Source organism: Taudactylus pleione, unplaced genomic scaffold (assembly GCF_031769625.1).
Source record: "Taudactylus pleione unplaced genomic scaffold, aTauple2 ptg000145l, whole genome shotgun sequence".
NCBI classification, from domain to species: Eukaryota; Metazoa; Chordata; class Amphibia; order Anura; family Myobatrachidae; genus Taudactylus; species Taudactylus pleione.
This window is the reverse complement of record NW_028284547.1, coordinates 6,645,215-6,672,849: the sequence shown is the minus strand read 5'-3', so window position 1 is coordinate 6,672,849 and position 27,635 is coordinate 6,645,215. Positions and strand designations below refer to the sequence as shown.

The 27,635-nt window shown below is 35.3% G+C and overlaps 1 pseudogene; it reads right to left on the bottom strand.

Moving 5' to 3' along the window:
* LOC148522667 (uncharacterized) overlaps positions 1–27,635 on the bottom strand; it is a 360,297-nt pseudogene that overhangs the window by 269,562 nt on the left and 63,100 nt on the right.

Sequence of the window (27,635 nt, the reverse complement as noted above, 5' to 3'; positions counted from 1 at the left end):
CTCATATATGATAGTACTGACCCACCCTGTATTACTGCCCATACTATTAAATATTACCCAATTATATCATCTTGATTTCACATGATATTGGGAGATAATGTCTGAATTGCAAGATACCAGTCCTTCTATTGCAATATTATTGTGCATTCACCTATTGTAAAATTGAGTATCTTTATTCCTGTTGTCAATAATGGATCAGTCTATGGAACAGGAGTATATGGTAGTATCACTGGCAGTATCAGCACTTTTTCAAATTCTAATAGTCAAAAAAGTTATTTTGGAAATTGTAATAAAGGACATTCCAAATCCAAGCAATGTTTGACAATCTCATATAAGATCGCTTCATTTAGTAGTCAAGTAGAAAGTTACTGGTTAATGTGTTTATTTTTACAAAACGGTATATATCTAATATCCCTTACACCAACAGCAGTGGCATGATATTGCAGAATGAATCATAATTATTAAAATTGAATTCAGCCAAAAGTCTAAACTACATAGCAGCTGTTCCTTGGTCAAAAAATTCTCCACTTAAATCCCTCCTACAAAAGTGTTTTCTTTCAGGAATTCTGCCTTGAAAACCTGGTTAATGTCTTTTCTAAACAGTTTATGGTTAGATGTGTCTGCTGCTTACAATAGCTTGCAGTTTAGTATTATTTGGCCTCTAATCTAAGAAGTTATTACAAGGTGATTTCTATGGATGTTGAATCTAATAGATTTATCCTTAGTCTATCATGGTGGAATCCTCTTGGGAGCATGTTGCATGATAAGGCTCCCATGAGGATCACTACATGAAAGACAGAGGGAAAATGTATTATAGTCATCATCCTCAGAAGTCACCTAGTAATAACAGCTTAGATTAGAGGCCAAAAAATGCAAGACTTAGGGGTATATTTACTAAAGTGAGAGTTTTTAGGAGATGTTGCCCATAGCAACCAATTAGATTCTAGCTATTATTTTCTAGGTGCTCTATAAATGTTAAGTAGAATCTGATAGGTTGCTATGGGCAACATCTGCATTTCTAAAAACTCTCACTTTCATAAATATACCCCTTAGTTCAAGCAGCAGACACATCTCACCACTATAATTATTGTGGCGTCATGCACGTAAAACATCTGTATAGGAACATGTCCAATTAGACAAAGGGTTTATAGCAAGGAGGAAGCTATGGGTATAATGTGTGGAGCTATTCAGATTATCTGCATTTTCCCTATGTGGTTCACCCAAGGGTAATGCTTACTATCCCATAGCATCTGTGTAAAGTGCTGAAATCTATGGGTTTCCCTGCGTGTTATTCCCCAGTCGGTGCATTTACCACAGATTTTGTCTTACAGCTTCTAAAGCTGTGAGGAAAATGTTGATGAAGTTGAAAGTAAAGATGTGTGCTGACCCCCATGTTTTGGTATTTGTTATGCATCTGGATTTGTCTTAATGCTAAGCTTTTGGTTTTGAAAAACGTGCCCTCAAATGTTTTGATTTTGGATCTGAGCTTTTTGTTTTTTAAATAATAAAAAGGTTTTTTTTAAACCATTAAAATCATTTAATTTATGTAATCCAAAACCTGAAATTCGGATTTAAAATCTGAATTCAGCACCATAGGAAGATTAGAACTGCGGCTCAGACCTGTTCGGATTCACAAAATTCAGGTGTATTTGGATTTTTGGAGAACCACACTGCACATTTTTGATTGTTACTGTATTAAATCATGTCCATTATGAAAAATGACACTAAAAGTGTAAAAGTAAATGTACACCTTTGCATATTTATGTATTTCTTAAAAATTGGAGTTAAAATGACCTTTTGATGCATGAGAAGCTTAGAACCTACCAGATGATAAGGTGGTTAGCTTTAGCATCATCCCCAGTATAGAAAAAAACCTTAAAAATAACAAATATTATCTTACTCCCAGGTTGATTTGCATTACTTGTGATACTTGCAAAGACATTATTTTGTTTATAATATGGCATAACAAATAATATTACAGCATTGTAGACACAGAAGCAGGAGCGTAACTAGGTATTTTAAGGGATCCAATTTAGCAAAAGTTTGTAAGGGCCCCAATTTACCACCCAATGTAGAAATATCACCCCTTAAACCTACGGTGCTTATGGCCTACATGGAAACATCTACAGGCACCTACTGATTTTGCATCTATTGTCACACAGCATTTCACCATAAAAACAACTGCACATTTTTTGGAAGTCTCAGGCAAACATGTGCTGAAGCTGGTGTAGCAGCACTGAAAAACATTGTGCAGGTCACACTAGCTCATAGACACACTCAATGTCAGCATTTGACTTATACTTTGCTGAATGGAGGATGAAACAATCATCAATATAACTTCTATATGTATTAGAGATGCTGTTACAGGTATGACAAAGCACTTATGATACACATTTACCACTCTCAGCACACTGCTGTAGCTTCAGTATGTATGGTTATGTATGAATTCACATTGTTACAGAAAACACACTAGCACTTGTACCCAGTGTCATCTACCACATGACGCAGTAATGTTGCTTAGCACCAACCATACTTTGGTTGATGTTCATTTTGCACATGGAGGGTATGGACTTTCCACACAAATTAGTCAAATGCAGGTTTGTAGCTACTATCTGGATGGGATACATTCAGTATCCCGGCACAGGGGATGCCAGTGTTTAGAATACCACTGCCGGAATCCTAACACCTGTCAGTATTCCGGTGCCAGCATCTTGACTGCCGGCATTCCAAAGGTAAGTAGTTGGATTGGGGGAGGATTAGGGTTAGGGGTAGGATGGAGAGGGAGGGTTAAGGCTAGGCACTATGGGGAAGGGGTAGATTAAGAGTTGAGGGAGGGGGAGATTAGGAATAGCCACATGGGGGGAGGTTAGGTTCAGGCACCAGGGTGGGAGGGTTAAGGTTAGGGTAGGGAGAGGGTGAGGGTTAGGATACTTACTGACAGGTGTTGGTATCCTAACCCTGTCAGGATGCTGTGCTTGGGATTTTGAATGCCAGGATCCCAAGCACTAGAAACTCATACCTATCCCATCTGGATGGCTATACTGTAATTATTACCATTTCAATAACATATGAATACCATGATGTTTTATCATGGTTGTGGCATTTGATACAATGGCAAAGATGAAAAGGTTGTGACTAAAAGTCTTGTTTTATTTTGCTAATAACTATGGCGGCATATTCAATTAGACATGGGGTTTATCATGGGCTTGTTACAGTATCCAGAATTATTTAATTGCAGCCCAAATTATGCAGTTACCATGGGTCTCTGCTCCTACTCTCCTGAGGTGCAAGCAGAGTGTAGGGCTCTTTGCCTCAAGCATGATAATACATAGCTCTTTGCACTTAACCTGGAACCTATGGGTTAAAGCACATTAGTCATGGGTTTACCAAGGGAGGAAATATGTTAAACATGTAATAACTCTGGGCTTTAAAGCTCAAAGCTAAACTCTTGCAGTAAACCCCGTGGCTTATTGATTATGCCACATGGGATTTTTACATTGACCCAAAAGGAGTCATCACTATGGATTGAGAAACAAAAAGATAAGTAAGGGTGTGTGGATGAGTTATTATTTAATAAAATACTTTTTCCTATAGTCTTTGTTTCATGTCTAACTTTTTTTAACAGGTGGACTACAAGTGCCACAGACCCTTGATGCCTAGGACATGCTAGCACTTGTGAATCTCCAAGTGGTATAATGCCCTGAAAGTCAAACTGTACCTATCAAAAAGCAGTATTTTTTATACAATTACATTATACCTCCATACTCAATGCTGCTGAGGGTATGGACAATTGCCTTAGTGCTATTAGTATTATAGCTGGTTTGACCCAGGAGTTGGTCCTGCATGTTCTTGTGAGCCTCACATCCCTGGTGCCAACTAGCCTAGTGCTTGTGGAATCATGGTGCAGTGGACCCCCATACTCTGAATTTCCCCTCTGTGGTTCCATTAGGTGGTCAAGCCTAGTGCTGGTAAAGAAAAGTCAGGGGACCCAACACACTTTCTCCCCCAATTTTCCCTATACAAGTCTAAACACAAATGTTAGTGCTGGTTAACCCTAGATGGGGTGACCCCACACATATTTTTTTCTTGTAATAATTTATTTTTATCAGTAACTACACATATGGGGAACAGTGAGAGTTATTCTGCCATGATTCAAGCTATTTTAGCCCTCACACTCTATTACACACATGATTTGTTTGTTAAACATTAGAAAAATTAGGATTTTGGGTTCTGTCATACTGAAAATATTGGGGTCAAGACAGGAGCATTTCTAGAGAGGAGGGGGCCCATGTGCAGCCTCCAACATGGGCCCCCTCCTCTCTGCCCGGTGGCCGGCAACGAACTGAGCTTTGCGTGGCCAGTGCCAGAGTTGCAGACTCTGGGCACTAGAATGCACTCAGTCTATAGACTCTGGCCGCAGCGGCCATTTTCTCATCATTTTTCAGCGCCGGACCCCCGCGCCGACGTGGAACTCCAGAAAGGTAAGTTACACTATGGATGCAGGGTGTGTGATGCTAGTCCCCCCTCCCCCCTCTTACTGTCAAAAGCTTGTCTCAATCTTTGTGTGTGTAATCCCAGCAGATAATGTATCTCTTTAGCAACCTCATACTTGTTATTCCATATTTTTATAATCTAATTAGAAATGTATTTGATATTGCTAAATATGATCTCATAAATTGTTTGCCCAATATGTTTTTACACTAGGTGGTGTTAGCAGTGCCCCCAAGATGCTGGTGCCCCAAAAAGCTGCCTAAAGCTGCCTAATGGTAGCACCGGTCCTGATAGTACTTATAGATCACATATATCTGTGCATGTATCAAGATCTTCTTATGTATAATATAATTACCTTACTCTGGAGTTTGTTAAAACTGTCTCTTTCATACTCCTCCATCTTTCCAGCTCTCCAACCAGGAACTAAGCCACAGATTATATGAAGGAAACAATAATCCCGCACCAAGATTAATTAGTAAAAAATGGTATTAAGGTGAATTTGCTAGATAACATATTTACAATAATTCAGATTTTAATTACATATATTTGATGGTGCCACCTACTGATTAGAGTGTATAAACCAAAACTTTTTCAGGAAGAAAGATAATCAGTTTCATTTGGTGTATTCGCATCTTCTAATAACTTTTACATATAAAAAAAACATTTTTTATTAGGTATGACTTAAAAAGACCAATATCTTTTGGTCTCAATATGATAAGAGTACTAAGGTCCCACTATTTTTGTTATATGAAGAGAAATATTTTTTATGTAAGAATTATATATCCTTAAAAAAGTTAAGCAAGTGAAATATAATCTTAAAATCATAAAGATATTGAGTGATAAACAAAATAAATGTTAAAAGTGAATAAAGAATTATTAAAAACAATTCTGTGTGCTATCTTTATGAATAAATTTATTATAGTTTAGTCACTGTGTGTGTTTTCAAAAGATGCATCTCTTTTTTGAATTGGATACATTTACTGCAGAGTTTAAGAGATAAAAAAGTGTCTAGAGAAACTGTTAGCCAGATATATAGTTACTTTCAAACCTGGCTGTTACACATTATACTGTATAAATGAGGTATCTTTTACAATTATAATGTGACACTGATTTATATTCCTTCTTTATAGATATAATACTGAGACAAGCAATGGTAGCTTCACATATGAGCTCTATTTGTTGTTTGTACTATTAATTATTCACATGTGTTAACCCAAAACAGAAAAGGGTTAAACCAATTCTGAATGTTTGGAAATATATTTAGTACAAGCATATACAGGCTATGAAGATAATACATTTTCATAGCAACGAATGCTAAGAGCATTTTATTTGAACTCTGTGTTGTTTGTTTATACAATACAAATAACCACTTATCCTTTTAACAGGGATAGATTATATATAGTAAAACTATCTGTCTCCATATGTAGAGATCACTATCTTGTTTCTGTTAGCCTGCAGTGACAATAGTTCAATAGATATCTGCTGCATAAAACAAGCAGAAACTGCACTAGTATAGACATAAAAATAGGCATAAATTTAAGAGAACAGATGAGAATGACATAAAAATTATACAATACACAATCGAATAAATCAAAAAACACATATAAGGCGAGCAATATAAAGAGTAATGGAGCAAAAAAATGAAAAATAGAAAATAAAAAACGATGAAGTAAAAAATGATATGTATAAATATAAAAATAGTTGTATATTAGTATATATTAGTACAATGTTCTCCACTGATAACAAATATCCAGGTGTACTGTATTCCGGAATAAGCGCAAGTAATGTACAGCTTGCAAAAAATCCCAATTTCACAGTTGAAAAAAGGAGGGGGAGTTTTGGTTTTGGATCCCCCAATTGAAATTAATCAGCTACCTGTGGTAAATACAAAGTATCAGCTGTCCATATCATGGTCTGTATCAATTGGATTGTTGCAGGGCTAAAAAGTTCTCATAGGAGCCACTGTAAAGCTAACCACCACAGAGCATCCCATCAGCTGTCACAGCACCTCAGTTCAGAATGTGAGTGTTACAGACTGTAGGTAAATGGAGTGCCTTGTACTTGAGGATAGCACTCACATTGTGAGAAAAGCCATTTGGAAAAGCACATGTCTGGAGGGTGCTGGAAAATACCAATAGATGGAAGGCACAGCCATGACTTGATAGTGTCCACAGAGTGGAAAGGCAGCGGGTGCACAAACAGACTGGCAGGTAGATATTGGAGTCGGTAACAACAGCAGCGGCAATGGAGCCAAACTGGGCAGCTACGCATTTCATCCCGTTCTCAAGACTTTTTCAAGCTAAGTGCCCATAGTAGAGGTCCCTCCCTTATATAGGGAGCATTGCAAATCTCATCAGTTTAATTGGAAGCAGACAGGTATGTGAACAAATAAATAAACAAATCCTGAGAGCCCAAACTAATGTGTCAATTGATTGCTCATTGGATTTAAGAACATCAAAGTAAATAACAGAATAAATATATATGCATATAAATATTGATATAAGCAAAATACCAATAATACAAACATATAAAAAGAAGAAAAAAAGAAGAAAAAAATATATAAAAATAAATATACAGAATACATGTCTAAATAAATGAGATAAATTACGCATGGATCTAAACACGCATAAATTAGAATTGTATAAAAAACACATTATGAATTAACAGTATCAGTGCAAAATCGTTATAAATGTATTTTTAAAAAACATTTAGGCATTACAATTATCCTAGGAAAACATCGATATAATATTGATATTATCAATATCAAATCATCAAAACCAGATATTGGCAAAAATCATGATAATTAGGAGACAAAAGACACCCGAGTATACTTGAAATAAATAATAGTAGTCACAAATAGAGGTATACTAAACAAAATAATTATATATGTGTGTGTTGAAAACCATACATACATGTATACATATGTACATATAAGTACATACACACACATATTCACATACCCCTATATATGTATATGTATACACACACACATACACACACATACAAACATACAAACATACAAGGAGGAGAGCTACCCATAAGAGCAAGGTCCTAATGGGATAAAATGGTAATGAATATAAATTGAGTAATGGATCCAATAGTCTAATATAAATTATCATAATATTAACTTGTCACAACTGAAAATGGACTAATCCTAAGTGAAAGTCAAAAACTACAACTGCATGTGTATATGTGTGATGTGCATTAATACACACACAAGGAAGTAATCAGGTTGATTGCATGCACAAATCTTAACCTTAGTAAATTGCAGATATCCAGAATGTATTTACACAAATATTAGGATGATAAATAAAACTAGAGCAAGTGGAGAAAAAATCCAAAATCCAAAACTAAACCCCCCCCTCCTTTTTTCAACTGTGACATTGGGATTTTTTGCAAGCTGTACATTACTTGTGCTTATTCCGGAATACAGTACAGGTGGATATTTATCAGTGGAGAACATTGTACTAATATATACTAATATGCAACTATTTTTACATTTATACATATCATTTTTACTTCATCGTTTTTTTTATTTTCTTTTTTTAATTTTTTTGCTCCATTACTCTTTATATTGCTCGCATTATATGTGTTTTTTGATTTATTCGATTGTGTATTGCATAATTTTTATATGTCATTCTCTGTTCTATTAAATTAATGCCTATTTTTGTGTATACTAGTTTCTGCTTGTTTTATGATCTCTTGTTGGGTTGCAAATCATCCCCTTTTTTATTAACTGATGCAGATACACAATAACATTGTATGTGAAGAGCCTTGGTATTTTCCCTGCTTGTTTCCATTTTTTAATTGCTTCCTTGAGCCGCTGATTTACATTTGTTATTCATCATGGTGGATTTTACTTGGTTTAATGATTTAAAAACTAAAAGAGAGCATTATTTGAGTAATCTTGATGGAGATGAGACAATTGATATTCCTGAACCAGATATGAACAAAGGTTTTTTAGAATTAGAAACATTATTACAATCTGAAAGTAGACACTGGTGGGATACGATCTTTCTACAAAAATATATTGACCTTGACAGGATCCCTAAAGGTTTACAAGTTTGTAAAAATTTATCCATTGCAGATGATTCAGAATTGACGGCAGAGTGCGAACAGACATTATAATACTGTTCTATTTCTTTAATTCATTTTCTAATTAAATATAGAGAGAAGAAGGTTAAGACAACTACATGTGAGATCGAGCAAACTAAGAATAATCTTTTGAAGTTTAAAACCAATCCTGATTTCAAAAGGAGAGAGACCGAGCTACATCATAGTATTCAAACATATGAACAGGATCTAATTAAAAATAAAAAACACATATTATTCAGGGGCCTGGTCCGATTAGAAAACAATCATTCTTTTATAAAAGACATTTACAATTGCATAAGAAAAGGTTTTATAATGAAAAGGAACATGATGCTAACTATAGCCAGATGGGTGGTAGGAGAAAGACTAAATTAACTATTAACTCCCCAACTACTAAATCAGAAGAATTTAAACATCTTAGACTACCTCCACATAAGGTCACACCTAGAACTGAGATTTGTGCTAGACCTAAGTATAATAGACGGAAAGCATGATTTTTACGAGAGAGATCCAGAGTGGAAAATTCCAATTCACAACAATCGCAAAGATCCTCTCAAAAACCCAACACCAAAAAGATTCAGAGACATAGGGCAAAGAGGGGATTGGGACGAACAAGAAATGCAAAGACCAAGGTACCATTAAAAGAATCTTAAACAAAAGGCATATTTAATTTATCAACTAAAACTCTTAATGATTCAGAAATGGTCCTGCTTTCTAAGGGCATAAACTTTGCCCCCAGTTCTAACCCCAATTTGTTCAATTTATTTTCAGAACTAAATAGATATGTGCGGTCTCTTTGTAGAATCGCACATATTTATTCAGTTCTGAAAATAAATTTAACAAATTGGGGTTAGAACTGGGGGCATAGTTTAGGCCCTTCGAAAGCAGGGCCATTTCTGAATCATTAAGAGTTTTAGTTGATAAATTAAATATGCCTTTTGTTTGTAAAGACCACACATATCTATTTAGTTCTGAAAATAAATTGAACAAATTGGGTTAGAACTGGGGGCATAGTTTAGGCCCTTAGACAGCAGTGCCATTTCTGAATCATTAAGAGTTTTAGTTGATAAATGAAATATGCCTTTTGTTTGAGATTCTTTTAGTGGTACCTTGGTCTTTGCATTTCTTGTTTGTCTCAATCTCCTCTTTCCCCTATTTCTCTGAATCTTTTGGGTGTTGGGTTTTTGAGATGATCGTAGCGATTGTTGTGAATCGGTATTTTTCACTCTGGATCTCTCTCGTAAAAATACTTCTATGTCAAAAATCAATCTAAAACCGGAGAATCCAATGATCCTATTTTACTTGATATAAGTGACATAGATTGTCTGTCTCACTTCAGGAGGAAGCAGGTGAATCCACTACTTTGGAGGGCAAAGATTTGTTCAATATTAATCATTATACAGAGCCTTTCAAACCTACTGGGAGAATCTTTAAAAAGAAATCCCAATTATTTCCACTTTACCATAAAAGTCCAACAATTCAACTTTTCTATAAAAATACCTTAAATGAATTTCAAAACCTCTGTAATAGGAAACCACATCTGGATTTGGGGAGGAAATATCTTACCTTTGATGAAAGACAAGCTTTAAAGGCCCTCCAGGATGACAACTCCATCATCATCAGGCCTGCTGACAAGGGTGGTGGGGTCATCATCCTTGACAGATTGGATTATATGAGGGAGTCCCTTAGACAGTTGCATGATTATACATACTACAAAATATTATTCAGAAATCCTACTACTGAATTTAAATTGGAACTCTATAAACTTCTTACTGATGCATCGATGGATGGGGTTATAACTAAGGAGGAACTGAACTTTTTATTCACACATTATCCTGTCACAGCTATTTTTTATTATTTACCCAAAATTCACAAATCCCTCACTACACCCCCCAGTCATCCTATTATTTCAGGAATTAATTCCCTCACATCTAATTTGTCATTTTATGTTGATCACTTTCTTCAGAGTTATGTTGTCTCTCTGAGATCTCACATTAGAGACACCATACACCTATTGAAACAACTAGAGAATGTACACTGGCATCCAGGGTTTGGTTTTTTCACTCTGGACGTACAGTCTTTATATACTAACATCCCACATGAGGGAGGCATTTTGGCCATAGAGAATACACTTATAAAAGATGTTACGATACAGGAGAGACAACGTAACTTTCTTTTGGATTCAATTCAGTTTATAATTACTCACAATTATTTTTTGTTTGATTCCATGTACTTTCTTCAGGTGTTAGGTATTGCCATGGGAACCAGGTTTGCCCTGAGTTTTGCGAACCTTTATATGGGCGCATTTGAAGATCAACATATTTGGAATGGACCATTCAGGGCGAACCTGGTTTTCTGTGGCAGATTTTTTGATGATTTGATTTTTGTTTGGGATGGGGATCACGATTCAGTTGCTAAATTCACTGATTATTTAAACACTAACAATATGAATCTCCATTTCACTTCCACTTTTAGTAATGTTTCTGTTGATTTCCTTGATGTCACTCTCTCCGTTGAGGGTAATAGAATTATTTCTACTTTATTAACCAAGATGGTTGATTGCTGCTCCTATTTACATTATAGGAGTGGACATCACCACCCATGGGTGAACAATATACCCCAGAGTCAGATGGGTCACATTTTTAGGAATTGTATGAAGGAGGTGGATTTTGAATATCATGCTAAAAGACTAGAAACTAGTTGTTTGGATAAAGGATATCCTTCAACCCTTATTGGTGAAGCAAAAGCACATGCCCTTGAAAGAGGAAAGAACAATACCAATTCTAATGCAACTAATGGGAATTTAGAGATAACTACTATCAGTAACAAGAAATCAGTTGATAATGCAAAAACAGATTCTTCCATTCTCTTTATCTCTCAATTTAATAATGAATCTAGACGTATACGATCCATTATTAATAGAAATTACAACTTACTGTTTAATGATCCTATTTTGTCTAAATGTATTAAACCTTCACCAACTATAGTGTTCAAAAAGAATCGTAACCTTGGTAGTTTCCTGGCACCTAGTATGTTGAAACCTCTACAATCGACCCAAGAGACCATCTCCACTTGGCTTCCAACTCGACCGATTGGTTGCTACCATTGCAACCGCTCGAGGTGTCTCACTTGTGGATTTATTTGTAACAGAGTAAAAACTTTTTCCTCTGTTAAGAATGAATCTGAATTTACTATAAAATATTATATTAACTGTCAATCAGAGTATATCATATATGTGCTTAGTTGCACATGCCCGAAGCAATATGTCAGATGTACTACAAGATCCTTGAAAGAGAGTTTTAGGGAGCACTGTAATAACATTATGAAAGGCCTATTGACACATAGTGTCGCTCGCCACTTTGTGAAATATCACAACAGCGATCCCAAAGAGATCTCTATCTTGGGGATACAGATTGTTAAACATACCCCTAGAGGTGGCAATCGATTTAGGAAACTTTGTCAGGCAGAATCCGAATGGATATTCCAACTTCAGACATTAGCCCCTGATTGGCTTAATGAAGTTCTGGAATTTCTGGATTGAATTAACTTGAGGCGGGTGGTTGCCATCCGCCATCCGCATGTAATGTCCGGTCAGCGGATGGCGCTCTGCATCCACCTGCCATTGGTCCCAAGCCCTTCATGGAGAATTTCTGTTCCTTCCTTCCTCCTCTCATCCTCTTTTTCTCCACTTGCTCTAGTTTTATTTATAATCCTAATATTTGTGTAACTACATTCTGGATCTCTGCAATATACTAAGGTTAAGATTTGTGTGTGCAATCAACCTGATTACTTCCTTGTGTGTGTATGGATGAACGTCACACATATACACATGCAGTTGTAGTTTTTGACTTTCACTTAGGCTTAGTCCATTTTCAGTAGTCACAAGTTAATATTATGATCATCTATATTAGACTATTGGATCCATTACTCAATTTATATTCATTACCATTCTATCCCATTAGGACCTTGCTCTTATGGGTAGCTCTCCCCCTTGAATGTATGTGTGTGTGTGTGTGTACATATACATACATAGGGGTATGTGAATATGTGTGTGTGTGTATGTACTTATATGGGTATATACATCTACATGTATGTATGGTTTTCTACACACACATATATAATTATTTTGTTTAGTATACCTCTATTTGTGACTACTATTATTTATTTCAAGTATACTCGGGTGTCTTTTGTCTCCTGATTATCATGATTTTTGCCAATCTCTGATTTTGATGATTTGATATTGATAACATCAATATTATATAAATGTTTCCCTACGATAATTATAATGCCTAAATGTTTTTTAAAAATACATTTATAATGATTTTGCCCTGATACTGTTAATTCATAATGTGTTTTTTATACAATTCTAATTTATGCATGTTTAGATCCATGCGTAATTTATCTCTGTTTTTATTTAGACATGTATTCTGTATATTTATTTTTATATATTTTTTTCTTCTTTTTTTCTTTTTTTTATATGTTTGTATTATTGGTCTTTTGCTTATATCAATATGTATATGCATATTTATTCTGTTATTTACTTTGATGTTCTTAAATCCAATGAGCAATCAATTGACACATTACTTTGGGCTCTCGGGACTTGTTTATTTATTTGTTCACATACCTGTCTGCTTCCAATTAGACTGATGAGATTTGCAATGCTCCCTATATAAGGGAGGGACCTATACTATGGGCACTTAGCTTGAAAAAGTCTCGAGACAGGGACGAAATGCGCAGCTGCCCAGTTTTGCTCCACTGCCGCTGCTGTTGTTACCGACTCCAATATCTATCTGCCAGTCTGTTTGTGCACCCGCTGTCTTTGCACTCCGTGGACACTATGAAGTCATGGCTGCGCCTTCCATCTATTGGTATTTCCCAGCACCCTCCAGAAATGTGGTTTCCAAATGGATTTTCTCACAACATGACTGTAACACTCATGTTCCAAACTGAGGTGCTGTGATGGCTGATGGGATGCTCTGTGGTTGTTAGCTTTACAGTGGCTCCTATGATAACTTTTTATCCCCGCAACAATCCAATTGATACAGACCATGATATGGACAGCTGATACATTGTATTTACCACAGGTAGCTGATTAATTTCAATTGGGGGATCCAAAACCAAAACCCCCCCTCCTTTTTTCAACTGTGACATTGGGATTTTTTGCAAGCTGTACATTACTTGCGCATATTCCGGAATACAGTACAGCTGGATATTTGTTATCATTGGAGAACATTGTACTAATATATACTAATATACAACTATTTTTATATTTATACATATCATTTTTTACTTCGGTTTTTTTTTCTATTTTTCATTTTTTTGCTCCATTACTCTTTATATTGCTCGCATTATATGTGTTTTTTTATTTATTTGATTGTGTATTGTATCATTTTTATATGTCATTCTCATCTGTTCTCTTAAATTTATGCCTATTTTTTATGTGTATACTAGTGCAGTTTCTGCTTGTTTTATGATCTCTTGTGGGGTTGCAATTCATCCCCTTTTTTAGTAACTGCTGCAGATACACAATAACATTGTATTTGGTATTTTCCCTGCAGTTGGTATTTTCCCTGTGCCTTGGTATTTTCCCTGCAGTTATATGCTGCATGTTCACTGCTAAGTTTTCATACTTAAGAACATGATATTTGATAATAAGATAAAAATTACATAAGTGTACCCACTTCAAACTTAAAAAAATAGATTGTTAAAAAAGGTGCAAAATATATAACATGACAGTTAATATGTATGTTAATATATGTATATATATATATATGTCTGTCTCTTTAAGCCAGCACTCCACAACACACGCATTGTAATGGCCCTGGAGCCATCTGTAGTGTAAAATACTCATTGTATATGCAGCAAAACACAGCGGCACTCACGGGTCTTATAATAAAGAATGACGCCAACCAAGGGCATGTTCACTCAACGTTTCAGTCACTTAGACTTTTATCAAGAACTTATATATATATAACTGTGTCATATTGAAGGATCATAATTATATAAGTGATAATGTGATGATAAAAGGGTTCTTTACATCAACTAAACTCCATATGTGAATAATGTAAGAAAGCATATGAAAGTGTTCCCTCCAACCTAAGTAAATTTATGATGTAAATCAACTTATTTAATCATGTATTTGTTAATAATAATTTTTTATCATAGTTAATAATGTAAGTTTCCATTTCCACCCAATTTACAACCAATGTTTTACCGTATGTTAATGTACTTGTGTTAGTTCAAAGCAAAGCTGAATAATTGATTTCTTTATTCAAGCCTAATGGTGTGAGGCTGTTTAAAAGCAAAAGTACTGAAATGTAGGCTAACCAAATAGCACTCATATGTGAAGCTACCACTGCTTGCCTCACTATTATATCTATAAAGAAGGACTATAAATCAGTGTCACATTATAATTCTAAAATATACCTCTTTTTTACAGTATAATGTGTAATAACGCAGCCTGGACTGAATGATAACAGACAGGTTTGAAAGTAACTATATCTCTGGCTGACAATTTATCTAGACACTTTTGTATATCTTAAACACTGCAGTAAAGGTATCCAATTCAAAAAAGATTTACATCTTTTGAAAACAAACACAAAAAACTATAAAAGATTTATACATAAAGACAGCACACAGAATTGTTTTTAATAATTCTTTATTCACTTCTAAAATTTATTTTCTTTATCACTCTATATCTTTATGATTTTAAGATCATATTTCGCTTGTTAACCTTATTGAAGGATATATAATTCTTACATAAAAAATATATCTCTTCATATAAAAAACATAGAGAGGGATCGTAGTACTCTTAACATATTGAGACCAAAAAATATTGGTCTTTTTAAGGCACACCTAATAAAAATTGTTTTTAGATGTAAATGCCATTAGAGGATGTAAGTGCACCAAATAAAACTGATTATCTTTCTTCTTTAAAAAATTTAGGACCTAAACAAGCAAGTCTTCAATTAGCTATTTGTAGCCTGATAGACTATTTATAGTAATTCCTTCCCATCTCTCTCCATAGTTCCCAGGATGACCAGAACAAATTCTTAAACTGAGAGGTGACCTATAAACACAGCAGATTCTCATGCCTAGCTCATTGTCTTGTAAATAAGATGTAAATATTCCTAAGGTCACTTCCTACAATGGGAAATGCTAATTAAACTTTGGCAGAGGAAACACCTTGTATTCTAATTAGATCAGAGCAGTATTAGGCATCCTGTTATGTCACCACATGAACCTTTGGTTTAGGAGTCACCTATTATCTGGGCAGAGTTTTAGCAGATAGACTTGTTCTACATATCAGCAGGAACCTCACAATGATTTATTGAACATATCAACATACACACATAGTAAAAGTCAAATGTTTGAAATCTGAATGAAATTATATTTCTCATTATTTTAAACACATTGTACTATAAAGGCTTAATATGAGTTTCATACACATATATAAATAGTGTAGTTAATGATCATGTGTGAATTTATTTTGTAAAAAGAATCTCCCGGAATTCGTCTGGGGGTCGAGCTTTCAGTTTTGGGGCTCCAACCTTAAGGAACTCACTTCCCCACACAGTTCGAGAGGCATCAACTCTAGAATCCTTCAAAAATAGACTCAAAACTTACCTTTTCACCCAAGCATTTCACTAATGTCCCTTGTTTAAGCTTATTTTGTATTTTGTACTGTAAAGGCAAATGTAAAGCCCTTTGAGTCCTTTAGGAGAAAAGCGCTATATAAATAAAATGATTACTATTATTATTATTATTATTATTATTATTATTATTATTATTATGTAATATATTTTTCAAATTATCCCCAATAAGTGGTTTTCATATAGAACTGGAGTAAAAGTTAGAGGTAATAAATAATTATGTTTCTCATGATCTTAAAGATATTGTGATACAAAGGCTTAATATGAGTTTTTTAGACAAATATATATTGTGTAGTTCATGTCGATGTATGTATTTGTTTTTGAAATAATTTAAATGTAGTTTTTTTTTTCAAATACATCCATAAAAAGAACTTTAAAACTTGAGCAAAAGTTAGAGGAGGTAAATATTAACTCACAAAGAGTTTATCATAATTTTGTTTGCTATTGCCTAAGGACAATCACTAGTGCTATCAAAGGGCATTGGTGCAAAACCTTATTTCCTTGATTGAGAAGTCATAATATGTAAAGAATAGCTCAAATTAGCCCTTAAAAAGGACAGTCCATCATAACTTATAGAATTTATGGTCATACAATCTATAAAATTGCAACAAATTTTGAAAGTTCCACCAAGTGCAGTTGCAAAGACTGCACAACACTATAAGGCAACAGGCTCCCATGAGGCTGAAAGACAGAGGATACATTTATTAAAGTTGCTACCCTCAGAAATCGCCTATTAATATCACTTCAGACTAGAGGCCAAATTAAAGATGAACTGAGTTCAAGCAGCAGACACATCTCATCATTTACTATTCATAAGAGTCTTAAATATGGTATTTATTGTAGAATTGCTGCAAAGTGAACACTACTGTAGGAGAGATATAATAAGATTCTTTCTTGAGCCAAGGAATATACGCTGTGGTCATCAGTCCATTTCCAAATGTAATGTTTCTGATTCCACCTGCCGTATCATGCCATTGCTTCTGGTGTAAGGGATGTTAGTTATTTTCTATTTAGTTACAAAGAAATGCATTAATCATTAATTTTCCCTGACTACTTAAATAAAGAGGTGAGATTCTCTATGAGATTATCAAACACTGTTTGAATTTGAAATATACTTTATAACACTTTTCCAAATATCTTTTTACACTAGTAGATGTTGACAAAGTGCTACCACTGATAATAGATGTGTGATACTCCTTTTTCATTGACTGATAGCATAGACTGATCCATGATTGACAACAGGAATTAATTTATTTGATAATACAATAGGTGATCACACAGTGATATAGGGAATGTAGGAACTTTCACTGTGCATTTCAGAATCTATCACTCAATTTCAGTTAAAATCCAAATCATACTATAAACCCAAGTGGGGTTTATATGGGACTTAAGTAAGATCACTAATATTAGGAAAGTCTTAACTGTGCTACAATCACTGCACAATTCAATGACTGATGATCCCATTGATCCGAGGTTCCTATTATTTTCATATGCTGAAAAAGCATGTGATCTGGTAACCTGAGATTATATGTTTGAGTCACTCCACCATTTTGCTTGGCCTCCCCCCACTCTTTATTTTTTTAAACAATATGTATTGGTTTTTATAACATGAAGTACAGTGATAATGGAAAGCTAATTACCAATAATAGATAAAAAATCACATACATTAGTCACAGAGAAAAGAATAGCAAAGGGTAGATTTCTACCTCAAAATTAAAAATGTACCATTTGAAAGATACATAACAATATGTACACATTGGTTTTAGTATGATATAATAGTATTTCACAAATACAGAAAAATAAATCCACTATACTTAAATGATAAACTGCAGAAACAGTTAGAAAAGTGGAAAAATAATAGAAAAAAAAACATTTGGGGGTTAGAAAATAAAAATTGGAAGAAAAGGGAATGGAGTTTGGAGAAAAATTAATAAATAATTAAATTGTCTCAAACTAGAATAATATTGTAATACATAATCAATCGTAAGTAGAGAAGTATAAAAGGCATCTGCACAGGAGTAGGAAGAGGGTTTGATCTCACTGCTTAAACAGAAGATGAAATACATCTAATGAGATACCAATCAATACTTTCAAAAAGTTTAATAATGTGGCCTTGAGATGATATTTCTAAGGTGTTAATAAAGGGTTCCCATTTCTGTTTTAATTTTTTACTCCTTTGCTAATATCAGTTATGGTTGAGGAGCGAGTGATCATAGTAGCGGAGTTGTACCATTCTATGCTTAACCTCAGAAAGGGATGGAGACGTTTTACTGGTCCAATGTAAAAGAATAATTTTTTTAGCCACAGTTATAAAGGCAGTCAAAAGACAGAATTTAGTTGCTTTATCCAGGCCTAAATTCCATCCTGTAAAGTTATAACAAAACATGCTAATGGGTTGGGTGTTAGCTGAAGGGAGAACATATTATTTAGAATTTAAACTACTTTACACCAAAATTGTTTTCATTTTTCTACATCCCCATATACAATGAAAGAATGTGGCATTGGTTATTTGACTTTTTGGGCAAATATCAGATTCTGCCTTCATTGTGCAGGGGAAATGTAAGCTTACTACAACTTTTAATTGAACTTTTACCCTCTCTATATTCTTCCCCCATTTCTCGAGTCCTCACTAATAATTATTTGTCACCACCTTTTCTATATTCAAAGAGGGATGAGACAGGGGTACCCCCTTTCCCCATTCTTGTTTGCAACTGTCCTCGAACCAGTGGCGATAGCACTTCAACAAAATCCTGCCTTTAATAAAATTGCCAATAGTGACCAAGAAAGCAAGTTGTGTTAATTTGCAGATGATATTATGCTGTTTATATTGGATCCTTTACACTCCATTCCTGCAATTTTAGACACATTTTCTTTATTTAGTTCTTTTGCGGGATATCATAGACAAATCTGAATTGCTTCCTATTAATGTGACCCCTTCTCTAAACTTTCAACCTTATATAGCTTCTCTATTTACTGTCACACCTCATAAGCACAAATATTGATGTATTTATATACCAGCCCGATTGTCGTTCCTCTATAGTGTTCATTGTTCGAAACTATTGAATAAACTACAATCTGAAATTTTATTTGGAAGGGCCTTAAGATTCTCTACTAGGCTGAATTACAGTGATCAAATGTATAATATTCCCAAAGCTAGCATATATTTTACAAACACTACCTTTTACATTGACGAAAGCTGATATTCTTCATTACACACAAATATTTTTCAAATTTATCTGGCATTATCAGAAACCCAGGATGAATCATTCCTGAGCATGTCTGCCAAAAATCAAAGGAGGACGAAGCATACCTCATGTTACAGCATTTGCAAAATCTGCCTTGTTTCACAATGTGGCTGATTGGTTGCTACATACTGACCATCACTCTAACCCTGCTCTAGAGGAGGCCTTGTTTTACTTATATGCTCTGCAAGCCTTGCTGCAGAACCCTCTGTCATCCCCTTATATTCCTTTGTGGGTTAACCTGATGTTCATTCCCTCTCTAATAATAGCCTCTACAGACTCTGGGGCCAAAGGACATCATGTCCATCAATGATGTGATTGACCTGAGTGGCACTATTCTTTCATTTACATAGCTACAAGAAAAATATGAACTCCCTCTCTCTCATTTATTTATGTTTTTTTTGCAGGTACATCATTATGCCCAATCACTAGATAACCCTCTGTGAGCCTAAGACAGTCCAGATGTTTTATCCCAAATACTCTCTTTATGTTGTATGACTTACTTTAGAATATATCATCTCTACTGCCATTTAATTGATTTGAACTCACAAGCTTGGTCCACTATTTCTTAGACATGGCACATAGAAATACCTGAGTTACCTGACTTTGAGTTGATCCTTGCAAATTTGGTTTGTTCTACCTAACCTTAAGTCACCACAGCTACAAGAGATTCACCTTAAAGTATTGAATCAGACTTATTTATCTGCTGCCCATAGAATACACTTTGTGGCATCGGCCACTGGGACTTGTATCAAACGTAACCACTCAAATGCCTCTCCATTCCAAAACCTCTGGTATTGTGGAAAGGTTGTTAGGTTTTGGAACAAACTCTTATATTACTTAAATTATTCATTGAAACTTAAATTATCTAAGAATGCTGCTACTTTCCTATTCACTGACTTCTCCGCTTGGAAGTCAAAATCATCTGTAGATCCTTGGAAACCCTCCTTGATGGTTATGGTGAAAGTAGCCAAGCAGCTAATTCTCAAACATTGGATTCTACAATCCTCTCCCACATTGAGTGAATGGACAGTATTTATGCTAGAGGTACTTTACTGGGAAAAACACATGGCTATTTTTAATATTGAAAAGGGAGTCCTAGCTTTCTCCTAAAAATGAGAAGTTTATATAGAGTGTCTTCATGCCCAAACTCAGGTTAACATCTGGAGTGTTTTTGAACACACAGGGGGTAAATTTATTAAAGTGAAAGTTATTAGTAGTGAGTTTTAGAAGAGATATTGCCCATAGCAACCAATTAGATTCTACTTAACATTTAACTAGTACCTTCTTGAAGATATCAGCTAGCATCTGATTGGTTGCTATGGGCAACTTCTATTTTAAAACTCACTTCTAAAAACTCTCACTTTGGAAGATTTACCCCACAGAATGATTTCTGTTATGGCAGGTCACCTAAGATAACTTATTGTCTCATTTCCTTTTGTTTTATCTGACTTGCCATAATTATCTTTTATTTTACAGTCATGTCCTAAAAAAGTGAGAGAGTACATAAATATGGTCTATTGCATAGTTATAGCTAGATATGCCTTCTCTTTTAGATTTACACTGACTTGTACTTCATTTCTTAGATGGCCATTAATGCCACTCCCCTCACCTATGTTGCTCAATGGGTCTCAGTTGTGACATTGGTACTTTATAAAACTTTCTTAAAATATTTTATCGTATTGTAATATACTATAATTTCACTTAAATTCATATACATATTGCATATAATTGTTACTGTTTTGATATTGCAAATTCTTACTTGCATTTATTTTGCATGTATTTCAGTATTTTCCTAATTTCTACCTGTTCTGTTGGATTTAGAACCGAATTCAATTTTAGCCGAGCCGCGTTGAGTTTACGTGGCCCGGACTTAACACCGACTTCACCTGTTTTCAAGCGGAAAAGTATCGCGCACGTACCCAATATTCTCCGTATTCAATTTCAAAGTAAGCAAAAACGGCACCAGGCGATACAGACAACAGCGGAAAGTACTGTCATTTTGGGGAAATCAGCCTGACACCCTCCAAATGATGCTCTGACATGGGGGTTCACTATGGTACCCTCGATTTGGCTTGCTGAAGGTATTTGGGGTTTTTAAAAGGGCTCAATAGCTGCTAAATAACTTTTTCGGTATGTGTTGCAGAATAGTATTGAGGAGTATTTTTTCCTGAAAATAAGTTATCCTTGCACATTTGGGGTACTTGAAAATGGGGTTGAACATATTTAAAGTTGCTAAAGTGAAGTTTAAAAAATCATGAAAAATCCACCTGTCGCAAGCACCTGCAATCAAAATAAACACTTGGGGCCTACTTGGGGACCCCCCCAGAGTCAAGTTCGCTAGTTTTTAAGTTTGTACCTCCAAATTCTTTTCTTTTTGCCCACTTTTTCAAAGTCATTTTTAGGGGTGTCCTTAATTTAAAAAAAAAAAAACATTTTTAACACAGATTAGCTTTGGATGACTGTCTGAAGGCTGCACAGGGGTTCCCGAAAAGTTGCACCCAAAATCCCAATTTTGCACTTTTTTTCGCTTGCCATTCATAGGCGATACTTTTCTGCCTATTACATTGCATTGACTTTCCACCTAGGCGAAAAGTCTTCCAAATTGAATACGGCGTAAAAGCAAAATCAGCGAAAATGACATCATCGGTGGAAACTTAATGTGGATCCGGATTTAACGCTTCAAATTGAATACCCCTATTAGTGAATTTATTTTCAAGATGTTATTAACTCCCACTTACCTGCACTTTAGAAATGTATATATTGTACAATTGTATTCCTATAAATATGTAGTTATAGACTAAATAAAAAAACACTTGAAAACTTTTATATTTGTTTCACGTCAAGAGGCAATGGAGACTACTATTCAAAGATTTGACTGTATTTTATTTTATTCTTGAGATGTATGATGTACATTTTTTTGCTGTTCAATAAAAAGATTCCAAAGGAAAAAAAATAAAATGATACAATTAATTAATTTTTAAAAAAATAATTTCATTTTTGGGGTCAGTACTGAATGAAGTACAAAAAACACAATACTTCTTATATTATTTTCATTATATCCATAATTAATTTTTTCTATTAAAGTCACATAATTAGCAGATAATGATACTTAAATTCCTCAAATCTGCTGCACATAACCAGATTGGACTACTATAAAATCCTTTAACCTGTCCTACTGAACCTTACTACCACCCTCAGTATTGCATACAGGGGTGGATTCTGAGCACTCAAAAAAACCCTGACAGAGGGGAGAGCAATCACCACCATGTTATTAATACCCACCCCCTTGCAGCACATTGCTACGATTTGCATGTCATTGGGGAGGAGGTGGGGCCAATATGATGCAATATAATTAGAATTGCATAATTTAGCCCCACTCCTCCTATTTGACCCACAAATCATGACATTTTGAAGTGAGGGGGCTGGGCTTATTGACATGGTGCCTTTTCCCATCTCCATCTCCAACCTGCAGCTTCTTGATGCTTTAGCATTAAACCTTCACATTTTGTTTGTATCCTATGAAGTTCTCTGAGTGCCTCCTCAGTGTGTTGTGTATATATATATATATATATATGCAAGTGTGTGTACTGCATGCATGCATATCCAAAAAACAATTAGGTGTCACTCAAAGTCTGGCATCCTTGGTGAAAAATCAGGTGCTGTTTTAATCAACATTTTGGGGTCCAGTACCCCTTCCTCAGGAAACGTCGATTAAAACAGCATCTGATTTTTCACCATAGATTCCAGACTTGGAGTGCTGCCTTTTTGTTTGTTGGTTATGTCAGGGGTGAGTGATCAGCAGGAGGGCACCCAAACAAGATAAAAAGAGGTGCCAGCTGCCAACAGAGTGCTGAAGAGTGATATTATACAGATGTATCCACAGACATCTATGCTCCATCCACTACAAGTCGTGCCACACATAACACTCCGTGTGCCTCGGTAGCGCCGAGTGACTTTATTGAGACTTTTTACCTTCAAATGCATATTATTTAACATGCAAGGAGGCTAGTTGTATGAGGACCCATCTGTACATATATATATATTTGGAAGCAGGCGCTAGGAATTAGGGTTTACCCCAGCAATAGATATTCAGACTGATATGTAAAGTATGATATGCTGAAAGATTCTAATATGCTGCTGGAAAAATGCTGCTTGAAAGAAATTGTTATGGAGATTAAAAATTGGTGACTTTTGTAAATAGTGTGCTGGTATGACCAATGCCTCAGCCCAGGGCCATAGGGAGGGTGGTGCAGTCGGTGCCTACACACAGGGTAGAATCCTCCAAGGTCACCGGTTGCAAACTGCCAGGCCCAGTAGGTCTGCGGATAGACCTCCTGCAGTACTGCGTGCTGTTTGCAAAGAAACACAGATGAAGATCCCCATCCTCCACCCACCTACTGACAGAAAATGGTAAGCGCTCATTAATACAAGGGGGTAGGGGGAGCGATAGGGGCAGCAGTGCAGCACAATGTGCACTGCTATCCTGATATGGTGCTGCCTGAGCCCCTGGTGGAATCTCCTGCTTGAATGATCATTTATATACAATATATATATATATATATTTAAATGTCAGTGTTGGTGTATGTATATTTATATATATATATATATATATAGAATCTTTAGAATACAAATCAAATGCAAAATCAAGCTTCTCACACTCACTTTTAAAGCACTGACCTAATACTATCCCATTTACATATCTGACCCCTTTACACTTCTGTCCTCTTTTCTCCACAAATCCATGCCCCCTATCCTGCCTACTGAATACTTCCTCACAATCCCACCTCCAAGATTTTGCATAAGTTGCTACCTCTGGAATTCTCCCCTTCTACTACACATAAAATGGGCTCTAAAGAACTTCTTCATTTATTCTAGCCATTTCTCATCCAAAACATCTGTTACATGCTCACTTTATGACTGCCCTCTTTAAAATGTACTTAAAGCTCTCATGAGCAAGGCCCTCTCCCTTCTTGTATTTTTCTTTGTCTTACTTAGTCTATTCATTACTCCATACTCACTACAACAGCACCTACACCTCGGTGTCTGTCACCCTGATGCTCAACTCAGTGTCATCACCATTGGTGCAGCAATGTTTAGACTGCATACCATGTACTGTAATTGCCATGCATTGTCTTTTACTGTATGTAACTGTTTTATTGTTTTACTCATTTATTTAGGTCATTTGTTAGGAGCTACTCAACCCATGTAACACCATACTGTATAAAGGATAATAATACAGTAAAGCACCATACTGTAATATGAATAATGTATTTGTTTTCCAATACAGGCCAAGTTGTAATCCATGGGGGACCACCACAGGACCAATAGCTGGGCCAGGGACCACATTTTACAAGGGTCATCACTCATGGTAAAGTACTGTATTTACAGTAGTGACAGTCCATATTGGATGTCAAGATTTTATAATATACTGTACAATATTGTACTGTATATTGGTGTTGTAATACTGTACCTTTCTTTTCTCCCCACAGAGCAACTTCAGCAGGTGATTGCCCTGTACAAGCTCATGGACCACATTTCAGTTGACTCATTTTGTAACTACAGTATCTGTTGAGATTGTTTAATTTAATTTTTCATTTTTTTTTTACTAAAATTTTAAATTGCTCTAACGTACACCCTGTTATATATTTTTTATGGGATCCAGTTGATAGACAGACAGTATTTAAATAGACATTCAATAGACAGATATCACATGTTAGACAGACAGAAGGACAACAGAATCAACAAAATTTTGTAATGGAATTTACTTTGGTTATAATAATCTACAAATCATAGAATCTTTTTCACTGTAATATCATACTGTAATGTTTTCTCTCCTGTGTGCATCATCTGATGTTTAACAAGATGTTGTTTCTGGGTAAAACACTTGCTGCATTCAGAGCATTTAAATGGTTTCTCTCCTGTGTGAATCATCTGATGTCTAACAAGTTCAAACTTGGTGGTAAAACACTTGCTACATTCAGAGCATTTAAATGGTTTCTGTCCTGTGTGACTTTTCTGATGTGCAACAAGATGTGACTTGTTGGTAAAACACTTGCTACATTCAGAGCATTTATATGGCTTCTCTCCTGTATGAATCCTCTGGTGTATAAGAAGATAATGCTTTGTGATTAAACACTTGCTGCATTCAGAGCATTTAAATTGTTTCTCTCCTGTGTGAATCATCTGATGTCTAACAAGTTCAAACTTTGTGGTAAAACACTTGCTACATTCAGAGCATTTAAATGGTTTCTCTCCTGTGTGACTTTTCTGATGTGTAACAAGATGTGACTTGTGGGTAAAACACTTGCTACATTCAGAGCATTTATATGGCTTCTCTCCTGTGTGAATCATCTGATGTCTAACAAGATCAAACTTGGTGGTAAAACACTTGCTACATTCAGAGCATTTAAATGGTTTCTCTCCTGTGTGACTTTTCTGATGTGTAACAAGACGTGACTTGTTGGTAAAACATTTGCTGCATTCAGAACATTTAAATGGCTTCTCTCCAGTATGAATCATCTCATGTTTAACAAGATATTGTTTCTTGGTAAAACACTTGCTGCATTCAGAGCATTTAAATGGATATTCTCCTGTATGAATCATGTGATGTCTAACAAGTTCAAACTTGGTGGTAAAACACTTGCTACATTCAAAGCATTTAAATGGCTTCTCTCCTGTGTGGCTCCTCTGATGTATAACACAATGATGCTTTTTGGTAAAACACTTGTTACATTCAGAACATTTAAATGGCTTCTCTCCTGTGTGAATCCTCTGATGTGTAAGAAGAGATGACTTTTGAAAAAAACATTTTCTACATTCAGCACATGTAAATGGCTTCTCTCCTATGTGAATCCTCTGATGTCTTACAAGCTGTGATTTACATGTAAAGCTTTTGTCACACTCAGAGCACAGTTGCTGTTTCTCTCCTATGAGACTCATTATGTATAAGATGAAATATTAGTTAGATGTAAATGTTTTTTTCTATTCAGAAAATTAAATAAGCTTTTGCGAATCCTCCAGTAGAAAGAAAGTTCTTTATTTTGCTGGATCAGAGAAAAATGTCACTTTCCACAATGTCTTCTAATATTCTTGGTGCAGATCCTTCTCCTTATGTGTCCTATAAAGAAAAAAGTAAATTTTGAAAAGCATAAAGATTACTGTGTTACATCTACTTTTAGAATAATGTTGTTATATTATATTAGGAACATGATTTATATTTAAATAAACCTACAAATATGACCCAGTCATTTATAATTGTTTTAAAATTGTAATATGTTGTCAATTACTATATACTAATTTCCATCTACCCTCCTGCAGCAAGTAGATACTTGATATAAAATACTTGGTCTATTAATTTTTCCAAATTTTCTTCATACTGTGACCTCAGAATGTGCAGATTATACATTACTCACCCCCAGCACTGACCATAGATGGGTAACACATGCTACCGATCCTATCACACCTACTGTCAGCTGATGCATCAGGATGCTGCCTTTATCTCTGCACACACCATGGGATGGGGATACTGTGACCATCCTACAGTCACTTTGCTTAGTGTGATGTGTGCAGAGAATAAGTGATCATTGTAGTATGAGACACCAGGATTTTAATAGGTAAATAAAAAAAGTTTGTGTTAGAGACATGGGTAGGTTTAGTGTAAGGGCCTAGGCTACACCCCTAAAGCTAGAGAAAACTATGATAAACAGATTAGACATAATAATTTGTAATATAAAACAAATTTGCATGTGTTCAGCAGCATATTTGCATTTGTATAAGACTGAGGGACAGATTCAATTTGACATGAGGTTTTCCCCTAAAACTTAGACATTGCCTCAGGTGAGCAAAGATCAGTCTGTTTTAGATGCAACCTCTTGAAATGAATGCACAGGAAACATAAGAGTCAAACACTTAATACTGAGTCTGTGGGTTACCACATGCTACCTGCGGGTCTCTCACACTGGGAAAATGAGAGCTAATCATGGTAAAAACTACCTTTAGTTCAACTGTTATGGAGCCTTGAGCTGAGAGGTGCCCATATTCCTTGTCAAAGTTACATGAGTTATTAACTTTTTTCACCATTGGGTGGTACATACGGATTCTTACAAACTTTTTGCTATTGGGCCTTCAAAAACCTAGTTATGCCCCTGAAGCTAAT